This window comes from Pongo abelii, chromosome 7, assembly GCF_028885655.2.
Source record: "Pongo abelii isolate AG06213 chromosome 7, NHGRI_mPonAbe1-v2.0_pri, whole genome shotgun sequence".
Taxonomy (NCBI): domain Eukaryota; kingdom Metazoa; phylum Chordata; class Mammalia; order Primates; family Hominidae; genus Pongo; species Pongo abelii.
Window position 1 is genome coordinate 21,455,825 of NC_071992.2, and position 22,051 is coordinate 21,477,875.

General features: G+C 39.7%; 1 protein-coding gene across 15 annotated transcripts in view; it reads right to left on the reverse strand.

Moving 5' to 3' along the window:
* Positions 1–22,051, reverse strand: part of CSGALNACT1 (chondroitin sulfate N-acetylgalactosaminyltransferase 1) — a 358,363-nt gene that overhangs the window by 226,670 nt on the left and 109,642 nt on the right. For 2 of the 15 annotated variants that reach the window (XM_063726563.1, XM_054561297.2), the window contains exons 2-3: positions 20,899–20,990; positions 3,802–3,917 (exon numbers count right to left, since the gene is read on the reverse strand). The exons of 11 other annotated variants lie outside the window; for them this stretch is intronic. The gene's annotated coding sequence lies outside the window, so the exon portion shown is untranslated. The remainder of the gene's footprint in view (positions 1–3,801; positions 3,918–20,898; positions 20,991–22,051) is intronic. 2 more of the 15 variants (XM_063726558.1, XM_054561295.2) reach the window with 1 other exon arrangement.

A 22,051-nucleotide genomic window follows, 5' to 3' on the forward strand; every position in this document is an offset into this window, starting at 1 on the left:
CTTTTCAAAAGTTATTTGCAAAGATTTAAAGAGCTTTAAACTAAGACAATAAAACACATACAGGATGAAGAAAGTATTAACATTTAAATTAACAGATAATCCTAGCAAGATTTTTTGTAGATATACACAGGCTTCTTCTAAAATTTATATGGAAAGGCAACAGAACTAAAAAGTTAAAACAATTTTGAAAAAGAAGAATAAAGTCAGAGGAATCACAATACCCAGTTTTAAGACTTACTGTGTAACTATAGTAATCAACACAGTGTGGTATTGGCAGAGAAACAGGTCCATAGATCAATGGAACAGATTACAGAACCCAGAAATAACTTTACATAAGAATGGCCAGCACATTTATTTTTAACAAAGATTTAAAAAAGCAACTGAATGGAGGAAGGAGACTGTTTTCAAGAAATGGTGTCGGAACAACTGGCTATCCAGAGGACCAAAGGGGAAGAAAAAAAAAAAATTACAATCTAAACCACACCTTTAACAAAAATTAAATTAAAATGGATCCTAGACCTCAATGTAAAATGGTAAATGTAAAAATATAAAACCTTTAGAAAAAACATAGAAAATCCTTGTAACTTAGGGTTAGGCAAAGAAATCTTAGGCACTACACTGAAAGCATGATCAGTAACATAAAAATTTCAATTCATTATAAATTTGTTTTCCACAAAGTATCTTGGGAATAGGATGAAAAGATAATCAACAGAAAGTGAGAACATGTCTGCAAAATACATGTCTGACAAAGGACTTGCTTTCAGTATATTTAAAGAACTTGCTAAACTAAATAGTTAACAATCTACGTTTTTTAATGTGCAAAAGACTTGAACAGACAGACTTTCACCAAAGAGAATATGGGTGGTGAATAAGTACATCCTTAAGTACATCCTTAGCCAGAGGAAAATACAAATTAAAACCTCAGTGAGATACCACTACACACCTATTAGAATGGCAAGAATAAAAAATAGTGATAATACTAAATTCTGGCAAGCATGTAGAGGAACTGGGTCCCTCGTACGTTGCTGGTGGGAATGTGAAATGTACAACCACTAACAGAAACAATTTGACAGTTTTTTAAAAAGTTAAACCTACAGCTAGCATATGACTCAGCAGTCATACTCTTGGGTATTTATCCTCAAGAAATGAAAACATTCTCACATAAAATGTACACCAGTTTTCATAGCAGCTTTATTTGTAATAGCCAAGAAATTGACAACAACGCAAATGTCTTTCAAACAGTAAACAAACTACCATCCATCCGTGCAATGGCATATATACTAATTGGCAACAAAAAGCAATCAACCACTAACACACAAACCAGTTAGATGGATCTCAAGATTACAGAGAGTGAAAAAGATCAATCTCCAAAGTTAAGATTCCACTTATGTGACATTCTCAAAAAGTGATGGAGCATGGATCCATGGCTGCTGGAAGGGGAGCGGGGTTAGGGATGAAAAGAGGGTGTAACTATAAAAAGATTGCACAAGGAAGTTAGTTCATGGAAATGGAACAATTTTGTATCCCTACTCTGGCGGTAGTTACACACATCTAGACAGGTAATAAAATTTCATAAAACTATATACACACACAAACACAAAAAAGCAAGCATGAGTCCAGGCATGGTGATTCACACCTGTAATCCCAGAACTTAAGAGAGGCTGAAGCAGAAGGATCACTTGAGGCCAGGAGTTCAAGGCCAGCCTGGGCAAAAAAGTAAGACCTGTCTCTAAAAACATAATAAAAAAATTAGTCAGGTATGGTGGCATGCACCTATAGTCCCAGCTACTTTGGAGGCTAAGGTGGGAGGATCACTTGAGCCTAGGAGTTCGAGGCTGCAGTGAGCTATGATTACACCACTGCACTGTAGCATCTGGGTGACAGAGCAAGATCTCCTATCTTTAAATAAAAAAAGCATGATGAAAAAACGAGTGAAATCTGAATAAAGTCAGTAGTTCAGTTAATAGTGTTGAACCAATATCCATGTCTTGGTTTTAATAAACCAAGATATACTATAACTATGAAAGATGTTATCATTGGAGAAAGCTGGGAGAAGGAACCTGGGAACTCTCTGTACTATTTTTTTCAACTTCTTGTGAGTCTAAAATTATTTCAAAATAAGATAAAAAGCAGCTAGTATTTGTTGAGCACTGTGTGCTGACATTGCTCTGAGAACTTTACATACATCAATACATTAAGTCCTTCTATCTTTGCAGTAGATACTGTTGTATTAGTCAGTTCTCACACTGCCATAAAGATACTACCCAAGACTGGGTGACTTACAAAGAAAAGAGGTTAATAGACTCACAGTTCCACATGGCAGGGGAGGCCTCAGGAAACTTGTAATCATGGCGGAAGGCCAAGGAGAAGTAAGGTACATCTTACATGGTTGCAGGAGAGAGAAGGCTCAGGGGAAACTGCCACTTTTAAGGCCATCAGATCTCATGAGGACTCCCTATCATGAGAATAGCATGAGGGAAACTGCCCGCATGATCCAATGACCTCCCACCAGGTCCCTCCCTTGATACATGGTGATTACAATTCGAGATGAGATTTAGGTGGGGACATAGAGCCAAACCGTGTCAAGAGTGTTCACTGCATTTTACAGATCAGGAAATAAGCTTCAGAAAATTTAAGGGAATTAAGCGAAGACACAGTTGCTAAGTAATAGAGGCAGGATTCAAACCCAAGCAGTCCAATTCCAGAGCTTTCAGTCTTAATCAATAAGCTTTTTTTTTTTTGCTTTTTGGGTCTCGCCATGCTGCCCAGGCTAGTCCTGAACTCCTGGCTCAAGCAATCTGTTCGCTTCAGTCTCCCAAAGTGCTGGGATCACATGCATGACCACTGTACTGAATGCCAATAAGCAATACTTTTTAAGGACAAAAAAAAAAGCAGGACAAAGAGAAGGTCAGGATAGGAGGGAACAATATGGGGGGAGGAAAAGAAAAAGAACACAAAAAGACAAAGTAAACTGAACACAGCATGCAAAGGCGTGGGAAGTAATCTTTCTGGCACCCTCTGTGTTAGTCAGTCCCATAGGAAAGACTGTATTCCATTTTGATCCACTTATTTCTAAGGGACCAAAGAGAAACTGGAGAGAACGAAGGCACATTCTCAAAGGAATATTAAACAGCTCTTATTCTAATAAGTCAGAGTAATTGGAGTTATTTAATCTATGGGAAATCAAGAGAGTAGTTTAATTGCTACCTTCTGTAAAGACTTTTGAGAGCATGCCCAGAGGATACAGGACAAATGAAAGGGACTTAAATAGAAAAAAAAAAAAAGTTTAGTTTGACATTAAAAAACGTTTTCCTGGTCATCTGAGTGAGGACAAAACTAGGACAGATTAGACTTTCTTCTGAGACATTCAAGAAGGAAAAACCAAAACTGGCAGTTCATTGTACTCAAAATGAAACCTGTTCAGAAGCTGTAACTAGTGCTATGCCAGGACCCATATAAGACATTTGATATGTGTTGTCTGTTTGAATCTTCGTAGATAACTATGAAGTAGGTATGGCTGTTCCCATTTCACAGATATGGAAACTGAGCTTCAGAGAGGCTCAACTCCTGCCTAAAGGCACTCGGCTGCCTGGTGGTGGAGATGTGAAATGCAAACCGAGGCATATCTGCCTTTACAACTCAGATTATTTCCACTATGTTATATACATTGTTAAACTTGGAGATTTGTGGACTTTGAGACCAGCCCCCTACCCCAGCCCTAATGGCATAAAACTGCATCAAATAATTAATTATGGTTGTTCTCCAGCTGTAAAAGTACCTATGCGTCAAAATGCTACTAACCTGATTTCACATCAGCTGCAAATCCACTCATTTCAATCAAGCCCTTCTTTCAGGAACTCCATTTTGTCCAGTAAGGAAACCTATGCTTCTAATGTATCATTCTCTCAAAAGCATCCCTGTGGGGTATGGAAATTGAATTAGAAAAAATGACAGAGAAGGAGTAAGCACTTGAGTCTCATTTTACAGATGAGAAATTCTGAGATGCCCAGTAGGCCAGGCATAGAATCAAAGTTGTGAATAAGTAAACGAGAGACTCAGAGATCAGGGGAGTCCAACATCCTGAAGATTTCAACATAGAATGAGTGTAGCCCCATGGATGCTATGGCAGAGCAATGCAGAAAAACTGGGCAGGCCTCTACCCATCCAGGCCAACACGGGCCAAATGAAGACTTCCCAGCTTTGACTGTGCACAGTTGTGGGTAGCCACAGTTAGGATGCCAGAGAAGATTAGCCATCCAAGTTCCCACGTGTGTGTGTGTGTGTGTGTGTGTGTGTGTGTGTGTGTGTGTGTGTGTGTGTGTTCTAGTAAAATTTTATTTGTAAAGACTGAAACCTGAGTTTCATATAATTTCTTGCTAATTTAAAAAAATCAATAGAGTTTAATTTTTAGAGCAATTTTAGATTTACAGGAGAAGTGAGAGAAAAAGCACAGAGCTCCCATATATTTCCAACCACCTCCATCAGTTTCCGCCATTATTAACATCATGCATTGGTGTGGTATATTTGTTACAACTGATGAACCAATATGCACACATTGTTATTAACTTTACATTAGGATTCACTCTTTGTGGTATACAATTCTGTGGGTTCTGCCAAATGTATAATGATGTGCACCCACCATTAGAGTATCAGGCAGCATAATTTTACTGCTCTAAACATCCCCTGTTGTTCAACTATTTTATCTCTCCCCACCAAATCCACTGATCATTTTGCTGTCTCTGTAGTTTTATCTTTTCCAGAATGTCATATAGTTGGAATCACATAGTAGCTTTTTCAGATTGGCTTCTTTCACTTACAATATGCATTCAAGCTTCCTCCAGGTCTTCTCACAATTTAATGGCTCTTTTTGAAAAACAGACTAAGAACAGTTTTAGGGTTACAGAAAAAGTGATCATAAACTATGGAGATTTCCCACACACCCACCTCCCTACAGTTTCCCCCTTTTATTTCCATCTTGCATCCGTTTGGTACATTTGTTACAAATGAGGAGCCAATATTGATATGTTATTAACTAAAGTCCATTGTTTTCATTAGAGCTCGCTGGGTTTTGACAATTGCATAATGATATGTATCTACTCTTAGCACATTTGTAACAGACCATTTGTATAACCACACCACTGTTGGTCTATCCATGCATCTCCTGAAGGACATTTTGGTTACTTCCAAATTTTGGCAATTATGAATAAAATTGCTATAAACATTTCATGAGATTTTTGTGTGCACCTAAGTTTTCATCTTATGTTGAAATACTGATGATCTTGATTGCTCGCTTATATGCTAAGACTATGTTTAGCTTTGCGAACAAACTGGCAAACTGTCTTCCCAAGTGGCTATACCATTTTTCACTCCCACTAGCAATGAATGGAGTTTCTGTTGCTCCACATCCTTGCTGGTGCTGTGTTTTAGATTCCAGCCATTCTAACAGGCATGTGTCTTAGATGTGTCTAACAGGTGTAGCTCACATTTTAACCCAAATGTATCTTTTCTAACGTACAGCATTCAACTAAAATAAAAAACAAGTCTACATAAACCTCCAGAATTCAGCCTGTAATTGTCATTTTCAGAAACTTCATCCAATCAAACTGGAGGGCTCCAGTGGAGAACAAAATTCTTTAAAACTACTAATTCCTATTGTTGAAGGGAAGGCTGGTATTACTTACTACCCAAAATACTTTGCAATTGAAAAAGCCAAGTCAAAATGTGTCCCTTAACTAATATGCTAAAATGAACTTTTTTAGTACAGCATGAGGACACCTGAAGTATAAAATAAAAATTGTATTCTGTTGACTAGTAGCCTCATAAAGGCACTTTCTTTAGCATTTCTGGATTTGACTTTGTTTTGCAAAGCTTCTCAGATTTAAACAAGTGTACAGTCCTAAATTACTTTGCGCTATCTCTAAGACACTAAAAGGTGTGGGCCAGGGCAGCAGGGAGGGGCTTGACATTTCCTTCTTTCACAGTTTATCCAGATGTTCTCTCACATTTTTTACGGAAACTGGGACAACAGAAAAACACGAAGAAGCTTTTTGCTGTCAGTTATTACACCTGCTATGGCCTGAATTTTCAAATAGTGAAAGATATTTTCTTAGTATATTTCAAAGCTACATTTTACACCTTTTTGTTTACATAATACTTTTGATGCTCATTAATTCTACAAAGGTTTGGAAAACAAAGTGCAAAAAACAAATTATTGAAGAAAGAGAAATCACCCAATTTCACATTTTTTGCAAATGTTAACTTTCCACAGTTATGACTTTATGATGTGGTAACTTAACATAATCAAAATCACATAACACATCTACCTTGGAAAATTATTGGCAAGGATCTTAGATTGTTAAATGGCCCATTTTACATTCTAGTCCTTAATGAGCAAGATCAAACCATATAAAAACAAGCGTTTTCTCCTCAACTATCTATCTGCCGTTTATGGCACCTCCTCAAAAGCTTCGGAAATAGTCCATAATTAGGTGGCAAAGATGCCTGAAAAGTTTTCCAAACCAAATGGCAAAACATTTAAGGGAAGCATCAAAAAAGCATTTGTCAGAAATAAGCATAACATTTGGAATACCTTTCCTTGGTTTTTAATCACTGCATGTTGGAGGGTAAGTTTAATTACTTCTGTTCTTAACCCGCGGCTATCTATAGCGATCATCGCAGCTATCCCTGCATTTCATATGGCAACATCGAGCAGAAGAAACTTCAAGTAAAACACTGAAATACTCACACCTCAGCAGTGCTAAGAAAATTCTCCCCAGGAAAGGAAAGTTGTAATTTCCTTTCAACCTAAGCACAGTGAGTACATTCTGCTGAGTCTTTGACTTTTGTTTGAGACAATCACACTCTGTCATCCAGGCTGGAGTGCAGTAGAATGGTCACAGCTCACTGCAGCCTCTACCTCCCAGGCTCATTGATCCTCCTGCCTTGGCCCCTCAAGTAGCTGGGACTACAGGCTTGCACCAGCACACCCAGCTAATTTTTATTTTTATTTTTTTATTTTTATTTTTTGTAGAGATGAGGTTTCCCCATGTTGCTCAGGCCGGTCTCAAACTCTTGCTCTCAAAGGATCTGCCCACCTCAGCCTGCCAAAATGCTGAGATCACAAGTGTGAGCCACCGTGCCCAGCTGAGGGCTTTTTAAAAGGGAGTTTGGGGGCTGGTAAAAATAAATGATGTAACTTTTTAAACATTTCCAGTGAGGGACCTCTGGCACAGGAGGTACTTGATTATCCCTGCTGAATTGAGGGGGCTTCCCCAGGTCATCGGTGAATCTTTATCATTGAGTCTCGAGGTTGGAGAGTTCCAAGTATCTGACACAGTATGAGTCATTCGATTTTTGTGGTCCTTTCCTTCCCTTTCTTACCCTACTGCTTGATAAACATACTACTCTCACCCACACTACAGACATAAAGCTTTCTACCATACAATTATGGGCTGAATGGTGGTGCCCTAAAGAAGATATGTTAAAGTCTCAGCCCCAAAACTTCACATCTTATTTGGAAATAGGGTCATCGCAGATGTAATGACTTAAGACAAGGTTATACTGAGATAGGGCAGGTCCTTAACCCCATATGGCTATTGTCCTCAACACAATGTGAAAATTTGACTGCAAAGACAGACTGTAGAGATGCAGCTGCAAAGCAAGGAATCCCACCATTGGAAGCTGGGAGGAGGCAAGGGAGAGTTTTCCCCTATGGGTTTAACAGGGAGAATTGCCCTCCAGACTTTTAGCTTTCAGATTTCAGATTTCAGACTTCTAACCTCCAGGACTGTGAGACGGTAAATTTCAGTTGTTTTAAACCATCTAGCTTGTAGTGATTTGTTATAGCAACCCTGAGAAACTGATACACATGCCTTGGTTCTTGAGTCAAACAGGGGTTCAAACCTTTCTTTCTGGACAACTGGTGGCATGCAAAACTGGTGGCATGCAAAGCTCTTCTGGGACTGGGGCCCAACCTTGCTGCAGTAACCTCCTCCCTAGGGATCAGACTTCTTTCCCAACTGAGGGTTGGTGCCTTCCTACTTTCCTGTAAGAGGAACACAGCCTCCAGGGATGCTGCCTAAAGGCCTATGGAAAACCCATAAAGCCCCTTCTGGGACTTGGGAGTTTCTTTGGTTTAATTTTTCATAAATACAAAATAAGCTAGTAAATTTATAATTTTACCTAAAAATTAAGTAAACCTAGGACACTTTACATCATGTTTGTTCATTTTGAAAACATATTACTTTCATATACATAAAATGTCTTTGGCTCAAGAGCTGTTGCTATGGACTGGATTATTTCCTCCCAAAATTCCTATGTTGAAGCCCTAACTCCTTAGTGTGATGGCATTTGAAAATGGGGCCTTTGAGAGGTGACTAGGTTTAGATGAGGTCATGGGGTGGGATGTTCATGATAGGATTAGCGCCCTTACAAGAAGAAATACAAGAGGCCAGGTGTGGTGGCTCATGCCTGTAATCCCAGCAGAGAGAGGCTGAGGCAGGAGGATCACTTGAGCCCAAGAGTTCCAGACAAGCCTGGGAAACACAATGAGACCCTGTCTCTCCAAAACATTAAAAAGTGAACTTGATATGGTGATGCACACTGGTAGTCCCAGCTACTTAGGAGGCTGACATGGGTGGATCATTTGAGCCCAGGAGGTCTAGGCTGCAGTGAGCCATGATTGCAACACTGCATTCCAGCCTGGGCAACAGAGTGAGACCTGTCTCAATATTTTTCTTTAAAAAGATGAGACAAGAGAGCTTGCTTTCTCTTTCAGCCATATGGAGACACAGAGAGAAGGCAGTCGTCTACAAGCCAAAAAGGGAGCCCTTACCAGGAATCAAAGTGGCCCACGCCTTCATCTTGGACTTCCAGCCTCTAGAACTATGAGAAAATTCTCTTGCATAACCACTCAGCCTATGGTATTTTGTGATGGAAGCCCAAGCTAAGACAGCTGTCATATTTAAGTGAGAATACAATGTAATATAATGATGATAACACTTTAAAAGCAGTAGTGCTAATCAGACACCATCTGAGTCAGGACTGTTATATCGATTTTGGAAAGACAGGTCATGTTAAGTGTTTTAAGTAAATGTTGTATGTTTTAAGTACAGCAAATTTCTAAATGATTGTGTAATTAAGTGGTTATGGTCCTTTGCTTTCAATAATAAATAAGATCTGTTTACCTCCTGCTTCACTGCAGTGCCCTGGGCCTGGCCATCAGGGCAGAGCGGACCAGGAGGAGAGGGAGGGAGAAGACAGCTGCCCGTCCTCTCCTGAGCCCACACTGGTAGAAAAGCCTCTGGGCACCTGTCTGAACCCCTTGGCGAGTAAGCCCATGCAAGGCAAAGGGCAGGGATGTGTTTGAGCTGCTTTTCTGTCCAACTTCCTCAATGTCTACTCTTGCCTACAGCATCTCCTGATGTCTGTTGCCCTCACTTTAGACACCAAGTCCTACCTGCCTACTGGTATTTTTCCTCAACACTTTGATCTAGGCCTGTTGCCCTAAATGGCAGATCTGAACCGCCGCATACATGTGCCATCTGTCTGTCAGTGTCAGGGGCTTGGGGGTGAACCTCGGCTGCTTCTGTGTCCAACTTCCTTGTTGCCTCCCCCTTGTCTGTAGTCTCACCAGATACCTACTGCTCCTCCCCTCACCATTCACAGGCATTTCAAGATCAGCTCCACTTTCTTGGCATATTGAGGTCGCTTCATAAAGGAGGGATGGGCAGAGGGACACAGTTGTGAGGCATCCAAACTGGGCATTTAGGAAATGTTTCCACTTCCCTTTTCAGCTTTTCGTTTTATTTTTTTGAGACGGAGTCTTGCTCTGTTGCCCAGGCTGGTGTGCAGTGGCGTGATCTCCGCTCACTGCAACCTCTGCCTCCCAGGTTCAAGCAATTCTCCTGCCTCAGCCTCCTGAGTAGCTGGGATTACATGCGTGCACCACCATGCCCGGCCCATTTTTTTGTAGTATTAGTAGAGACAGAGTTTCACCATGTTGGCCAGGCTGGTCTCGAACTCCTGACCTAAGATGATCCACCTGCCTCGGCCTTCCAAAGTGCTGAGACTACAGGCATGAGCCTTTTCATTCATTTTTAAAAGGCTTTGCACACCATTCCTCAGATTTTACGGTAGTATTCCCATTAACTGTATGCAGTAGTCCCCCTTATCAGCGGTTCACCTTCTGCAGTTTCCATTACCTCAGGTTAACCATGGTCAGTAAACAGGCGAGTACAACACAATAAGATATTTTGAGAGAGTTAGAGAGAGAGAGATCAGTTTCACGTAACTTTTATTACAGTATATTGTTTTAACTATTCTATTTTATTATTGGTTATTGTTGGTAATCTCTTACTGTGCCTGATAAACTTTATCATAGACAAGTATATATTAAAAAAATTATAATATATATAGGGTTTGGGACTATCTGTGGCTTCAGGCATCCACTGAGGGTCTGAGAGCACATCCCTTGTGTTTAAGAGGAAACGACTGTGTAAGAGATACCAAAATCCAAGAGAAAATAGTACCTCTATCAGCACCACTTTATATAATTGGAGTCACTTCATAGAAAATGGTAGACAGTTTTTTATATTCTATGCTGCTCTGTCTCTGAAAAGTATTGACAAGTCCCACAAAGACATAATTATTTTTCGTATACCTGAACAAGACCTGTCTTTCCAAAATCGATGTTCACACCAGCAAAACTACCCTGGTGTCACATACAGTCAATAGTGCTGTCCCCAAACTGAGTGAGAACTTGGTAACATCCTTCTAGAATTCCTTATTCAAGCAATAGGAATAACTTTAGAGTCTTCCTTCTCCCGAGTCTTGTAAAGTTTTTTACCTTATGTAATACTATTTGAATGTGGATGCTTTCACAGGTTAATCAAAATCCTTGAGACAATTGTTTCACACTGAAGAAAGCAATGACATGCTACATCATCTATTTTCATTAAACAGTCTTAAGGAGGCCAGGCATGGTGGCTCAAGCTTGTAATCGCACTTTGAGAGGGCAAGGAAGGCAGATCACCTGAGGTCAGGAGTTCAAGATCAGCCTGGCCAACATGGAGAAACCCTGTTCTCTACTAAAAAAAAAAAAAAAAAAATACAACAATTAGCCAGGCATGGTGGTGTGCACCTGTAATCCCTCACTTTACTACTCAGGAGGCTGAGGCAGGAGAATCGCTTGAACCCAGGAGGCAGAGGTTGCCGTGAGTGGAGATCGCACCGCTGCACTCCAGCCTGGGCGACAGAGACTCCATTTCAAAATAAACAAATAAATAAAAATAAAGTCTCAAGGAAATTGCTCTGCTTCAAGAGACTTTCCCTTTTCTAGTTGGTAGGAAATCAAACCACCCCCTTCTTTTCCACCAAAAGCCTTTATTTTCTCAATTTGTAGTTGGTCATTTTAGTAATCACAGCAATCATTCTTTTTTATTTACCATATGCACTTGGTAAGATTTTTATTTTACTGTTTCTCTTTCCGGTTTATAATGTTCTCTTTTTTGTATGATAATGTCATAAGCCTAATTTTCCCTTCTGTTAGGTCTTGATTATTCCCCCCAAAGGCTGATATTTAAAATAAAAGCACTTAAAACTTAATGTTAGCCCAACAGTTATGTGGTCACATGCATACAAGGGAAAATAAGCCTCCAGATACTGTTAATATTCGATGCAAATTAAGTCTAATGCAGCACATCTAGTAAGCAGTTTCCCTTCAGGGCTGATCTAATTATAAAACTGAGCCTGAGTTTTAAAAAGGTAATTGGCAAATAATCAGGAATCAGTTTGTCACTGCTGTTGAAGGACCGACTTCTGAGGATCATTTGTAACTGACAAGGGAAATTACAACCTGAGAGTTATATGAGAATGTTCTCGAAATCAGCCTGACCAGGTTTTTTTTTTTTTTTTTAAACAAACATAGAAGAAGTGAGCGCCCAGTGCTGATATTAGTTGAGGTTAGCCGCAGGATGGGTTAAACAGGTCCCTTCAAAGTTAGCTGGAGCAGATCTCAGGTCGAAACTGCTGGTTAAACCGAAGGAAGCAGCAGTGGGTCTGCTGAGCAGCTCACTGGCTTTTGTCAACTGATATGAGGAAGTTTCGATGAAAGGTATAGAAAAACCTTGACAACCAACCTAAACTGTTAGTCTCCTGAGACCAATGACTGTCTAAAATAAGCTAGGAAACTCGTTTCTAGCTTCCCAGACCCTGCTTTGTATTGTAACTCCCTTGCCTGCCTCCTTAGCACAGCCACATCCACCTCACCCTTCAGGTCTCAGCTCAAATGTCAGCTCCTGAGAGAGGTTGGGCTTGAGAGGCTGCCCTCCCTGACTCAACTGTGTCTGCTGCTCCAAAAAGCAGAGCAGAAAATGGGCAACAGACAAACCCACCCAGAAGGGAAGAAAAGCACTGCCCCAAGTGGCAATCACACCCATCGGTGCCCACTTGTCTTTGGGTTCAACCTAACCTTGGACCTCGGCTTCTTTTTCCTGCCCTGTAAGATTACTTTCAGTTAATTGTTCTAGTTATTTCTGGTTCTCAGCAGCATTAAAATATTATGCTAAGATAAGGTAAAAGGAACTGGATGAATCAGAAAGGGAACAAGTGAAAAGGCTAACAAAAAGGGGCAAAGAAATATTTAAAATGTATTATAATTGAATAAAATCGAAACGCACAAAAGACCAACCCAACTGGAATTTAAATAGTTCTATGAGATCTTTGCAAGAAGTGATTATATAAGAGAACTGAGAATGGGAATAGAATCCTGTTCTATAGTCACTGGGTGGTAACTTCCCTAAGGCTAGAGACAGAGTGTCAATTCACTTGCTCTCCACCATGAAAGAGCTGAACCAGGCCTGTGGGAAGGTATTTTGTAAATTCAATAGATGATCATTGCTCTTAAAGGCCACATTCTGATGTAAAAGCATACACTGAGACTTACTTTGCACATCAAAGTTACAACTTCCAAGGTCAGTTAAAACTACCACATACATAATTTGCAAAAGGCTTTTACTACTATAAATGCCTACTTTCTGTGTTCTTTTTCTGTTTTTTTTTTTTTATGGCTCACCAATAAAGAGGTATGTCATGATCACCTCTTCTCTAACGACTCCTCCCCTGCCTCTTCAGGACTCTGAAGGGGAAAATTGAGAGTAAATACGAATGTTTTCCTAGCCCCTCTAAAAGTACAAAATTAAAGAGGCCTGTTATCCTGTAATGAAAATGTTCTACTTAAATGAAATCTCATTTTCAAGTGACCCAACCACATAACAATCAACAATAACAGGCTTTATGTCCAAATGGGAGAGGAGAAAGGCATAGCATGCTTGCCCTTGGTTAAGAAGGGTTGTATTTAAACAATGAGAGACAAACATGTCTACATCATGGGGTCTGGGGAAAATATGCTAGCTATTGTTGTTTTTGGATTAATGAGAATTTTGCTCCCAATTTTCCACAGAACGGTTTTTATTTTCTAATATTTTCATTGCACCATTAACCACTGCCAGGAAGAAGCCAAAGAGTTGCTAAAATCTACTGTATCACATGTGAAGCAATGTGGAAACAGGACTGTCACAAAACTAGGGTACCCCCATCACTCCTGGCCAGGGCACATAGTTCCATAGTTCTGGCAACATTGAGGGCTGCAAGGCAGGACTAGGGAGGAGATACTCAAAATGGGTAACGAATATTGAAAACTACGTATCATACCAAGTCTTGGGAGTCAGGAAGATGGGGCAGGTAATTTAACATTTGACAAAGCTTCCCTCTCTTCTTCCACCTCCAGGGGAAGAGGGCTGCTTTTCTTAATCAGGCCAACCACAACGTGCAACTGCTCTGACCCGCTCCTTGTCATCATAAACAAATGGCAAAATATTAATGAGTTTCTTGAATTTATAACGATATATCCATTTGCATTATCTAAAATGCTCTTTGGAACACTCACTTTTAAGAACAGTTTTTTGGTTTTTTTTTTAATGAGACAGTTTCATTCTGTCCCTCAGGCTGGAACGCAGTGGTACAATCACTGTCCATTGCAGCCTCGACCTCCCTGGGCTCAGGTGATTCTCCCACCTCGGCCTCCCAAGTAGCTGGGACTACAGGCTCCCCACCGTGCCCATTCAACCAAGCTCAGTAAACGATCCCACCTGCTGATGAGAGCTTTAAACATTCAATGCACCTGGGGGGAAATAGCAACAATACATAAGGTATTTGATTTCCCTCAATGATACTTTAGTGAGCAAATAGCTCCTTAACATCTCCCATCGCAACCTCTAGCACTTGCCAGCCACTCATCAGTGTAATATTTGTATATTTTGCTCACTTTATGAAATGTATTTATACATATGTACATTTACATATATTACACATGTATGGAAAATGACTATGCAACAAATTTAAAGCACATGATCCCACACATGTAATTCCCCCAACTTTCGAATCTCACTGTTTTCTCCTTGATTCCTGAAATTCTCCAAAGACTCCTTGGAACTCAGCTGCTAGAATATTCTTGACTGAACATCAAACTGCTGCTAAACACATTCTCAATTTAACTTTGAGTCCCAAACATAGCCATATTTTCATTTACTTAGGTAAAATGATTACATCTGGAAAATGTATATGCTTGGACTCAAACTCAGAATCAGTCCCCCACTGCATCACAAAATAACAACATTAATTCTAAGCAGATTCTTTCAAGAGAGAAGCACTATATAGCATTTCTCAGTAGTTGATCTGGCACACTCGAATCTAATCTGAATTTCTAACAACTTTGCCTCAGAAGTTTTTCCATGAAATTTGGTCTTTGCCTGACTTGCCTGCTATAAATTTTATTAACCAAACTCTGCAGGCCCTTACACTATTCCTGAACAATTCTACACTTGAAAAAAGATTGTGAAATCTTTAGCCAACACCTTCTGTATTTCACAAAATAAAATTATAAGCTTAAGACTTAAGTTTTGGTTGTTTATTTTTTTCCTTTCAGGTTATCCAAAAGGCTGGATTCAGTGCCTGAACAATCATTTTCCACGACACAGAAATGAAACCATAGAGAAACCCATTACAGTTCAGACTCATCCTGTGAGACTTAGGCTGCTAAAACATGAAGCAGGATCATTTTCTAATCCATTTCTCTTAAGTCTCTCCTTCCATGGAGTTCTCAAGTCTCCCAAGGATGTGAAGTCTACCTGTACTACCAGTAATGGTGACCTGTCTTTTTTTTTTTTTTTTTTTTTTTTTTTTTTTTTTTTTTAAAGCAACCTTCTCTCTCCCTTTCACTTCTCCTCCCAACAAGACCTTCACATCTTTGAGCTTTGTCCAGGTACCACAATGCCAGACTCACCCAATCCCTCTATGCCCACACCCCCTACCTGTCCTGGGGAGTCTGGGCTTACTCCAGTGATAATGGATGGAACTTAGTTGGATAATAAACCAAATCACATCAGGTTTACAAGATGCCTTAATCTAGTTCAGAAGATGTCTCCTAAAAGGGGCTGCTGCTGAGACTTGAAGCAGCAGCAGGAACCTGGGAGAACTCTCATTTTGGAGCTCTTCAAATGTTTTTTATCTGGACAGCTGTGACCATACCAGTCCTACTGCATGGGAAACTCCATTAAAACAAGATGTCCACAGGAGTGGACACGATCCTTCAAAAAGAAGTACATTTTTTAAAATGTTTCACAACACACACTCGACGTACCTTTTTAAATGTATGAAACATATCGAAATACGAGGGTGAAAACAAAGAAAGAAACAAAACCTGTAGGCATTCACTCATATCCTCCCGTAAGACTGCCTTAAATGCATTTACAAAACACACACCTTCCTAGATAATGTACAGAAGAGGCAGAAAGCAAAGCAATGGCTCCTAATTACCATGTGACCCCCAAATGCCTTCTGGTTGTTGGCCAGGGCTTTGCTGCACAGTGTCCTTAGCAATTTTTTTCTGCGAAGGGCCAGATACTGAAATATTTTCAGCTTTGTGGGCTCCACGAGGTTTCTGTCTCATCTTCCCCTTTGGTTTATTTTGCAACTCTTTATGAGCGTAAAAACCATGTAGTCCGACCACCTCTTCCCTAGGAGATATTTGGGCAACGCCTGATGTCTGTGTCTAACTGGACAAAAGTATCAATTAGGAAGAGTACTGAAAACTAAGAGGCTTCTGTTTGAAAGGAAAACGGCTTGTTGGATAGGCACTAAAACAGAGTTCCATTCTGCCTGAATCATTTGGTTAGCTTTACACAATTCCAAGGGAAATCTTAGCGACATCTGTGTTTCCCTTTAGTTTTTATTTTGTTTGTTTTTGCTGTAGGACGGGTAGAGACCAGGGAAGACAGAAGAGAATGAATCTTGCAAAATGACTCTGACTCATATAAAGTAAAAAGGTTACAATGACTAAGTTCTGGAAAATAATTGTAAGGAGGAAGAATACAACTTCAAGAAATAAAACATAAAGCTACAATAATGCAGAGTATCATTCTTGGGTAAATATGAAACAGATCAACAAAACCAAATAGCATAGAAACAGACCCTAAGCTATAAAAGACATTAATACATGATGAAGTGATGACAAAAGGCTATGGGGAAGCTGAGAGTAGTGTCTCACGCCTGTAATCCCAGGACTTTGGGAGGCCGAGGTGGGTGGATCACTTGAGCTCAGGAGTTTGAGACCAGCCTGGGCAACAAGGTGAAATGCCATCTCTACAAAAACAAACAAAACAAAACAAAACAAAATCAGCTGGACATGGTGGCACACACACACCTGTAGTCCCAGCTACTCAGGAGGCTGAGGTGAGAGGATCGCTTGGGCCCAGGAAATCGAGGGTGCAAGGAGCTGCTGTGATTTCACCACTGCACTCCAGCCTGGGTGACAAAGTGAGACCCTGTCACAAACAAACAAAAAATGGCTGTGGTAGAGATACAAAGGCTTATTCAACAAAAACAAAAAAAAAATTGATGGGTCAGTCAACAGATTATCTATATAAGGAAAATCAAGTTAGATTTTTCTCCATTTCAAAATATAGTTCAAAATAAATTCCATGTAAATAATACAGTTAAGGTTTTAAAATTCCATTAGAGGAGCTGGAAGAAAATACAGTCAAATTTTGACAGTCATTCTGGACGTCAGATTTTCTAAAATGATGGCAGGAATCACACACACAAAATATACATGACTACTTAAAAATTAAAATTAGTAAATTGAATAAGTAAATTTACCTTTATATAGTAAATTGTATGTTATATAGTATATTATGAACTATTAATACAGTAAATTAAAATACTGAATAAAAATTAGCAAATTAAACATTAAAAAATCATTTAAAAAAGCCAATAATAACCAATTAGGACGATGCTTTCAGCTAATGTAATAAAGTGTCAATATCCCTAATCTATAAAGATGTTTTACAAGCTGTAAGAAACATACTAGACTTCAACAGATTAAAAAGTAGGGAGCTTTCACCAGGCTCAGTGGCTCATGCCTGTAATCTCATCACTTTGGGAAGCCAAGGCAGAAGGATGACTTGAGGTTGGGAGTCCAAGACCAGCCTGGCCAACATGGTGAAACCCTGTGTCTACTAAAAATACAAAAAATTAGCCGGGTGTGATAGTGTGCACCTGTAATCCCAGCTAATCGGGAGGCTAAGAAAAAAGAATTGCTTGAGCCTGGGACGCAGAGGTTGCAGTAAGCCAAGACTGTGCCACTGCACTCCAGCCTGGACAAGACAGTGAGACTCCATCTGGAAAAAAAAAAAAAAAAGTGTAGAAAGTTTCTTTAAAGTAGTGAAAAGGTTAATACACAGATTTTCTGAAGTTTAATAAATTCACTGATAAAGAACTGAGAATTGAGAAAACATTAGTTTTTGCTGATCAAATTAACCAGGATAGCACGCAATGCCTGTTGCAGAATATTGAGTCCAGGCTTCCACCTGCTGCTGGCTGCAGTGGAAATTGGCTCAGTCACTCAGGTAAATAATTTAGCAGTAATTTGGCAAGTATGAAGTATATTTAAAGTGGTCTTAGTTTTTGACCTAGTAATTTTACTTTGAGGAATGAATCTAAATGAAACAGTCATGAATGTGGACAAAGATGTCTATGCACTCATGTGTACATAGAGGCATTGTTCATAAAACTATAATTTACATGCCTAAAATTGGAGAATGCTAAGTTATGGCATTTAGACTTTATAAAATATCAATTGTCTAACATTAAAATTATGTTTGAGTTTTTAATAGAAAATTTATGATATATGTTAAATGTGCTGGAATCTCAAGTTTGCAAATATGTGTGCACACAGTGCACACACATGGATTAAAGGCAAATATACCAAAATAATTAATAGTGATCATCACTGTAATGTTACTAGCAGGTAAAATTATAGGTAACATTTTATTCTTTATATATTTCTGGATTTTCTATATTTTCCATCATTAGTATATTTCTTTTTTGTTTTCACAAACATTAATTTCTTCATCAGAAAAAAAATAAACCTGAAAAACAGTTCTTAACCTCTCAAAAAGAAAGGTAATAAGAGGGGACGGGTGCAGTGGCTCACGCCTGTAATCCCGGTACTTTGGGAAGCGGATGAATCACCTGAGGTCAGGAGTTTGAGACCAGCCTAGCCAACATGGTAAAACTCCATCTCTACTAAAAATACAAAAATTAGCTGGGCATAGTGGCATGCACCTGTAATCCCAGCTACTTGGTAGCCTGAGGCAGGAGAATTGCTTGAACCCGGGAGGCGGAGGTTGCAGTGAGCTGAGATAGTGCCACTGCACTCCAGCCTGGGTAACAGAGCGAGACTCCATCTCAAAAAAAAAAAAAAAAGAGGAAATGTTGCTAGTCATCTCATCATGAAGCCAAAGCTGCTTCTAAACCAGAATTACAGAACTGAAAACGACCTCATGTACCTAATCTAAGATCTTGTACTGCAGTTAAAAAAAAAAAATCATTATAAGTATTTTATGAAACTGAAGCATATCTTATATCCATAAAAGTCTTATCCCAACATGCCGTCAGCCAGGTAATAATATTCCTGTGTAAATAGCAGGAGCCTCTGTCTGGGCAAGATACAAGTTTAAGAGTAAAAATCCAGTTTTGATAAAAATGAAAGGATCTATGCAAAAGTCTTCTAATCATCAAAGTTTAATTCATGAAAAAGAAAATCATCAATAACCTTGATTTTGATATGATTAGACTCTCAGAGCAAAACATTCTAATTAATTTAGGCCTGCTCTCACCAAGGTAGGAGGCCGGGAAACAGGATTCACCAGTTACTTGATTCTAATACAATGAACAAAGGGAACAATGTGCTGGATTATTAATAAGTCAAACAGGGAAAAATGAGTAACTTTAGGGAGCATGATGCAATGGTATTAAGATACAACAGTGGGATATAGCCAAAACATCCTCTAATGAAGACATGGAGGGTACTATCCAACTGAAGATAACAAAAGCTATAAAAAAAAAAAAACCACTCAAGCACCAGATTCCCTTTGTCAGAGAACAAGCTGCTGTGGTGGAAATTGTCTAGATTATGAAGTCACACAGACAGGAGGCAGAATCCCAGCGCAGCCACTTACAAGCTGCATGCTCCTTGGCAAGGTTCTTAACCTCCCAGAGCATCCATTTCCACAGCTGTCAAACACAGATAATTAGGAACCTCGAAGGGTGGGCGTAAGGTTGAGATCGTGGGTACGAAATGACTGGTTCAAAGCACAGCTTGCCTACCAACGAATGGAAGCTGTAAGTCCATTATGAAAGACTGGATGCCAGAGTCTAGTCCTGGGTCACTGATGCTGTGGGCACTGCCTGACTTGCAAGCACAGGGGGAAAGCTGTGATTGGTGTTGGCAGCTGCTGCTGGGACAGGTAGGAAGAGAATGATATGGCAGCAGCCTGGATGATCAAATGTAGCCCTGGCCCTGACATTACCCAATAGTTCCCCCAGGGAAGTGCTGGCCTGGGCTCTCTCCGTTCACCCCACACCAACTCCAAACTCCACACAGCCTAGAAAAAAATGAGGATAAAAGGAATGGGCAAACGGTAAAAAGAATCCCACCAGAGAACTAACAATACACCCTGCAAAGAGAGGGAAAAGCATGTTATAGAAAATACAATAAGCCTTATAATTAAAAGAAACATAACGAGAAATAAGAGTGAGAAATCAACACATCTAGAATAAGACTATCGAACAACACTTTAAAAGAGATGTTGAACACAAAGAGTGAAGAAAATTGGCAGTGATGGGAAGACAAAAATCAATATTACTCGGTAGACTGACAAGAGAAAAATACTAGAAATACAAGATAAGTGTGTGTAAAATAAGAACACTGCCTGGCATGCATCTGGAGAATTAGACAATGACCTTGCCAACAGAGAAAGAGACAAAGCTCCAGCCATCCCCAGAGGCTGAAGAAACACCCCATGTGATTTTGCTGATCACTGAAAAGTTAAAGGGCAATTCTGACAACTTGTCAATAAATTAAGCCTGAATTTTCAGAGAAGTAATAAAGATAATTTGAAGAGATACTGAAAATCATTTGCAACATGAAAATGGATCATAATTACATTAAGAGTAGTGGAACTAGGAGTAATAATGAGTCCTTTTTAGAAGAAACAATTGTGTCCAATGGATGTGACGGCCCCTTAAATTGGTATAGGCACTTTTATTTTTAGCTGACAGAATAGCATAGTGGATAAGGAAACGCCACCTTCAGTACAAGAAAGCCCCGTCTGTGAATTTCACTGGTGCCCCCTTACTTGTTGGCACATGTTATTAATACTTAAAACTCTCAGACTCAATTTATCTATAAAAGGGGTCTATAAATATCCATCTCCTATTACAGTTAACAATTGACAAAAAGACCGAGCCCATAGTAAGAGCTCCATAAATGGTACCTACCTTGAAGCTTACCGCCATCTATTGTGTTGACCTCGATTCTAAAGAGGGGGATAAGAGACACACCTCCTCAGTGTCCCGATCTTGCTAAGTTGCTAAGGAGAAATAACAACAATCCTGAATAAATAGTTTTGGTGCTCAGCTCTACACCAAGAATACATGCATGACCTCCTTTGGCCTGTAAAACATGGTGAAAGCTACATGGCTGAGTGGCTCAGCTTACCACCCAGCACCTATAAGCCTAGTGGTCCCCTAAATAAGAAGCCCGCTTGGGCTAAGAGCAAAACTCACAGCAGCTGAGTGCAGCATCACAGGCCACCCTGAAGGCCAGCTTCTGAAGTACTGAAGCAGCTAGGGCCTTCCTATCAGGCTGGGAGACGTTAGCTGACAACTCACAGCTTCTCACCCTGACCAGGTGCCATGTTCAACACACCTGCTATCCAACAAGTATCTCCTGATTTTATACCCCAGTGACTAAAAATGGCTACACGAGGCTACACACAATGGCTCATCCCTGTATTCCCAACACTTTGGAGGTCAAAGCAAGAAGATCACTTGAGGTCAGGAGTTCAAGGATGTATTGAGTTGGAATCATGCCACTGCACTCCACCCTGGGCGACAGAGCAAGATTCTGTCTCAAAAAATATTTAAGCAAACAAAAAATATAAATGGCCATGTGTTTATCTGTATCTTGGCATGTTATTTTTGTTCCTCCTCTTTCAATTCCTCAGCTCATCTGAATACTCTAAGAGAGTCCAGTGATCACCTGCCAAATGGATTACCAATGTGCATCTCAGTGCTAATCCTAATCCTTACCACAGATCGGAGTTTTGTTTCAAGAGAGCGGTGTATTAGGAACTCTGTAAAATTCAATGGCTGCATAATTTACAAAATGTAAAACAGATAAAGGAATTGCAAATATCTTCAATTGCCCCAACATTACCAAGTACAGGTCATACGGTACAGGATATTACATGCTGATACAAGCTTTGGGACTGGTTTACTTAGGAGATTATATTATTATTTGCAAGTATTTAGAATAAACTTTCACCTACATCCCAAACAAAAGCTATATGGGCAGTTTGGCTGGCAGCAATAATTTGCATAATGAGACATTTGAATAAAAGAAAGGCACTCTGTGTTGTGCCAATCTCAG